The following is a 6,000-nucleotide window of genomic DNA, read 5'->3' on the forward strand; positions in this document are numbered from 1 at the left end:
ACATAATTTTTGCCCCATTTTTATATTAGCCATTACATAGAGTTTTTATTACAGGCGGTCCCCGGCTTATGACGTTCCGAGTTACGATGCTTTTTCTTAAACATATTCAATGGAAAATCCGTCCTGGGTTACGACGCTGTTTCCGAGGTTATGACGCTGACGCTTCCGACGCTCCGAGTTAACGACGCTTTTAAAAAATGCATGCTATGATAAAAAATCCTTTATAGTTTAGCACGTATATAATAAAAATATGTTTTTGGTTACATTACAACAAAAATTTTGAGGTTATGATGATTTTCGACACTTTTTTTTTTTTCGTATTTTTTTGAATTTTTTTTAGTGACGCCGCATATGCGGAACTAGTTTGCGGTGTGAATGAATACACTAGCTTTGGGATGCGCAGTTTAAAACAGTCCAAAAGCGCAAATAATGAAAAAAATCATTGCTTGTTTCCAGTAACATAATTAAAAAAACTAAGTTCTGGTTAGATTACAACGCAAATTCCAAGGTTACGACGTTGTTATGCTTTTAACGATACCTCATACGCAGAACTAGTTTTTGAGCGGAGGTGCATAAATTAATTAACGCTATAAACTGTATGGTAAATTGACTGAACAACGACCTCAAATGGTCGAGGACGCTAAGCGTAACAATACCAAACAACGCCAATTCAATCGCGTGCCTGCCTGAAGTTCAGTCGGTTGTGTGCTAATACGTTGCTGATTTTCCTTGCCATTTTCGCGAATTTACAATGGCTCCTAAACGCCAAAGTACTTCCTCCGATGATAGTTCATCCAAGAAGAGGAAGGTCATCACGATGGAGGTAAAATATGACGTGGTGAAGCGTTCGGAGAAGGGAGAAACTAACACCGAAATAGGCCGTTCTTTAGGCTTGAGCAAGGACCACGGTGGTAAACCATTGTGAAAGACAAGGAATGTATTCTGAAGCACGTTAAGGATGCTGCACCGATGAAGTCAACGGTGATAAACGAGAAGCAAACGTAGCCAGAGCATTGTTGAAATGGAGAAGCTCCTGATGATCTGGCTGGAGGGACCCAGAACCAGCGACGTGTTCCGGTGAGCTTAAGTGTGATCCAGGAGAAGGCTAGAGCGCTGCATGAGGCAGTAGTGAAAAAGTTTGGCGAAGGCAGTGCTGGTGGTGAATTTTCCGCGAGTATTGGTTGGTTTGAACCGTTTAAGGCTCGTGCAAATTTGCATAATGTGAAGCTGCAAGGTGAAGCTGCTAGTGCTGATAGCGAAGCAGCAGGTAGTTTTCCTGGTGGTTTGGCAGAGATAATTAACCCTTAAACGCCGAAGCGGTAAAAAAAAAAATGTCACCCGTGTGCCGGAGACGTTTCAGAGTGAGCGCGGGAGCAGAAAAATATTTATTTATTTCAAAAAAAATCATAGCACGCTTAGTTTTGAAGATTAAGAGTTCATTTTTGGCTCCTTTTTTTGTCATTGCCTGAAGTTTAGTATGCAACCATCAGAAATGAAAAAATTATCATTATTATATATAAATAAGCGATATATGATAACGCAAAAAAACGAAATTTCATATAATAATTGATTCAAATCGCGCTGTGCGCAAAATGGTTGGAGGTAACAAGTTACTTTTTTTTTTCGTTGTAATGTACACTAAATTGCGATCATTTTGGTATATAACAAATTGTAAAAACAATAAAAGCAACACAGAAAAATATTATCACAAAATAATGCATGAATTCGTAACGCGCAGACGTAAACACATATTTTTTTCAAAAATTCACCATAAATCTAAATATTGTCCTAGAGACTTCCAATTTCTTTCAAAATGAAGACAAATGATTGAATATTACTATACTGTAAGAATATTAGCTTACAAATGCAGTTTTTCGACCATATCTGACGAGTTAAAGTTGACCGAATGTCGAAATTTTTTTTTATATATTTTTTTTGTTTTTATATGCAATTATTTTAGAAATAAGAAAAGCTACAACTTTCAAATATTTTTCGTTTTATCTACATGAAATTGCGCACATTTTCATATATAAAACTCTATGAAATGCCTAATATGAAACGGAGCAAATATTCCGAGAATGGGACTTACGCATTTCGGAGATTTGTGGCGGAGAATCCGCGCGCGGAGGGAAGGAAAGTTTTTTTAAAAATTCACCATAAATTTAAATATTGTGCTAGAGACTTCGAATTTGTTTCACGATGAAGATAAATGACTGAATATTACTAGACTGTAAGAGTTTTAGCTTACAATTGCGTTTTTCGACCATTTCGGTAGTCAAATTTGACCGAAAGTGGTTTTTTTTTCTATTTATCGTGATTTATATGCAAATATTTCGAAAATGAGAAAAAGCTACAACCTTCAACTATTTGTTGTTGTATTATACATGAAATTGCGCACATTTTCATATATAAAACGTTTATGTAACGGCTAATTTAAAATGGTGCAAAACATTACCACAATCGCACGTATGATTTTTTCGGAAGAGTTACCGCGCGGACGTAAAGAAAATGTTATTTTTTTCATAAATCCACCATAAATCGAAATATTGTGCTAGAGACTTCCAATTTGTTGCAAAATGAAGGTAAATGCTTGAATATTACTAGAATATAAGCGTTTTAGCTTACAATTGCGTTTTTTTACCAGTTCGGTAGAGTCAAAATTGACCAAAGGTTGAAAAATTTGTCACTTATCATTTTTTATATGAAAATATTTCAAAATTGATAAAAGCTACAACCATGGGTTGTTTTTAGTTTGTATGTGCATGAAATTGCGCACATTTTCATATATAAAACTTTATGTAACGGCTAATTTAAAATGGTGCAAACATTACCACAATCGCATGTATGATTATTTTCGGAAGAGTTACCGCGCGGACGTAAGGAAAAAGTTTTTTCATAAATTCACCATAAATCGAAATATGTGCTAGAGACTTCAATTAGTTGCAAAATTAAGTTAAATGATTGAATATTACTAAAATATAAGATTTTAGCTTACATTGCGTTTTTCGACCATTGTTTCGGTAGAGTCAAAGTTGACCGAAGGTTGAAATTTTGGCACTTATCGTTATTTATATAAAAATATCTCAAAAACTGATAAAAGCTACAATCATGAGTATTTTTTTGTTGTATTCTACATAAAAGTGCACACATTTTCCTATATAATAGTCCATGTAACGGCTAATTTAAAATGGTAAAAAATTATGTCAAAGTGACGAAATAATTTCTGAGATGTGTCACAGATACTTTTTAGTGCGTCAAGAAAGAAATTCGCGCTTGCGCGCCCTGCGTAACGATTGTAAACAAAACAACACCTTGATCCGTGAACTCCCGCATCCCGCAAGGCGCGTGATTCAAGAGTTTTCGGCTGGTAGGCCTAGAAGTATTTTTCCGCGCAATTTTTAAAAAAACTTTTGTATGTCGACGTAAAATACGTCCAGTCGGCACCCGAGAGACAAAAAATGTTGACGTAAAATACGTCCAGTCGGCGTTTAAGGGTTAAGGATGGTGGCTACACGGCTGACCAAGTCTTTAATGTGGATGAGACTGGATTATTTTGGAAAAGAATGCCAAATCGAACGTACCTTTCCAAGAAGGAGAAGTCAGCACCTGGCCATAAAGCTGGAAAGGAGCGATCTGACTTTGCTGTTTGGGCCAATGCAAGTGGCGATTTGAAACTGAAGCCCTTGCTGGTGTATTTGGCCGAGAATCCCAGGGCATTCAAGGGCATTTTCAAGAGTCAACTCCCTGTGATTTGGAAATCAAATAAGATGGTCTTCGAGATTGGTTCAATGACCATTTCGTGCCAGCAGTGGAACGGTATTTGACTTCGAAGGGTCTGCCTTTTAAGGCCCTCTTAGTCCTGGACAATGCCCCCCTGGTCCACCCTTCAAATTGAGCGACATGCACCCTAATGTGAAGGTGGTGTACTAACCCACCCAATACCACATCGCTGATACAGCAATAGAGGGAGTAATAGCTAATTTCAAGGCTTACTACCTTAGAAGGACCATACGTTTTGCTTTGTGGGCCATAGAACGCTAACAAGGAGTTGACACTGAAGCAATTCTGGAAGGGTCTACAACATTGCTGATGCAGTGAAAATATTGCAAGTGCTTGGGACGAGGTGAAGACGACCACTTTAATGGGGCCTGGAAGAAACTGTGTCCACAGTTTGTGCACAGTTTTTGAAGGCTTTGGACCAGGCAGAAGAAGTCGAGACTGTGACGAGGAAGATCGTAGGGCTAAGCAAGAGGCTGAAACTAGATCTTGAACCCTGATGATGTAAACAGAGCTGCTGGCATCCCATGGAGAGGAATTGTCTGCAGAGGACCTGCTTGAACTTGAACAGCAAATGATTGAGGAAGAGGAGGCGGCACCAGAGCCAAAAGCCAGGTCATTAACTGTGAAAGGCTTGTCAGAGGGTTTTACTCATCTGGAGAGAGCCTTGGCTTCTTTTGAGGCAGAAGACCCTAAACGTTGCCAGGTTTTGACAAAATAAAACGTGGAATTTGTTAGACTTAGTAACTTTATACAAGGAGACCCTGAAGGAGAAGCAGACGAAGAGAAGTGTGCTGTCCAGGCTTGACACTTTCTTTCTACAGTCTCCAGTACCACCACCTCCCACTCCTAGTCCTGGTAAGGAATTCTGAACTGTTTTACTAATTTATGTGTTTACATAGTGTACATATAAAATGTGTTAATTTTTTAATGTAACAACTAAATGTAAGAGTAAATTGTAACTTCGTTAATTTTCATCATTTGTAATTTTATTGCAGAAGTGGTGACAGTTCCAGATCCCCCTGTACTACCTGTGACAGTTCCAGATCTCCCTGTACTACCTGTGACAGTTCCAGATCTCCCTGTACTACCTGTGACAGTTCCAGATCCCCCTGTACCTGGACCCTCTGTAGCAGCCCGTCCACCTGTACGTGTACAATCAGGTAAGCAATTTAATTTTTCTCATTTTCATGTTGGAAATTGTTTACACCCTACATATATACGTACACTAACTTACATAGTGGTACAATGTGTTTGATGTTGCATAACCTTATTATTATTTTTTTTCATTTCAGACCCCTTTGATAGTGACAGCGACCCAGATGACCCTGAGCCTTTCCATGGTTTTGATGCCTCGCCCTATTCATCAGGTAAGGAATCCTTAACAAATTTGTATAAAATGTTTTATAAATTGCTAATAGAAATTTTATTAAAAGTGTACATATGCTACAGTTACATCCACCTTATATTTATGTACCCTATCATTCTTTCCAGATCTAGATGTTCCCTCATCAGAGCCCAAATCAGTTGATACGAGTAGTATCACCTCTCCAGAGCCCAAATCAGTTGATACGAGTAGTATCACCTCTCCAACTCCTTCAGGTAAAAGAATTCTTCATTTTTTATATTGTACATATTCACACTACTATATGTTCAAACAGTAATAACATGTGCAGTAGTACAGTAGTAACTCTATCATTTATATATATTTTTTTTGTCCTCATTTCAGACTCCCAAGCACCTGCCCATCCCACTCCATAGCCCAGCCACCCACTCATCTACCATATGCCCATCCCAGTAAGCAAGCCAACCACTAGAATTTGGTGATTAATTATTACATATGTAATAACCATGTTATGTATGTAACATACATACTATAATCATATGTACATTATCATTCCAGACTGGCATGCACCTGTGACTTACATAAACCAGACCTCTACATAGCCTACATGTCTTCATTTTGCTGAAGGTAAGGAATTCTCAGTTGTGTTTAATGTTTGCATACGTACAATAAATTTTGTACACCTAAGTGGTACTACTGTCCTTTAATATTAATTCTTCATTCCAGACTGCCAATCATCCAACCTGTTATCTGTGATAAAAGCACTAAAAAGACACTGAAGTTAGGTTTGGCAATGCATCCTTATCATGAATGCTCTACACCTCCACCTCCATCTCCCACAACCTAGGTAACAGCTTTGAGACTCACTAAAAAGTTGG

General features: G+C 38.0%; 1 protein-coding gene and 1 long non-coding RNA gene across 2 annotated transcripts in view; both read left to right on the top strand.

The window, feature by feature from the left end:
• The window catches only part of LOC135219787 (CWF19-like protein 1), a gene marked incomplete at its 5' end in the record, with an annotated part of 332,999 nt that overhangs the window by 94,892 nt on the left and 232,107 nt on the right, over positions 1–6,000 (top strand).
• Positions 5,269–5,749, top strand: LOC135220309 (uncharacterized). Its single transcript, XR_010315650.1, has 3 exons — positions 5,269–5,379; positions 5,507–5,600; positions 5,681–5,749. It is a non-coding gene; the product is annotated as an uncharacterized LOC135220309 (long non-coding RNA).

The sequence above is a fragment of the Macrobrachium nipponense genome, chromosome 1 (genome assembly GCF_015104395.2).
Source record: "Macrobrachium nipponense isolate FS-2020 chromosome 1, ASM1510439v2, whole genome shotgun sequence".
NCBI lineage: Eukaryota > Metazoa > Arthropoda > Malacostraca > Decapoda > Palaemonidae > Macrobrachium > Macrobrachium nipponense.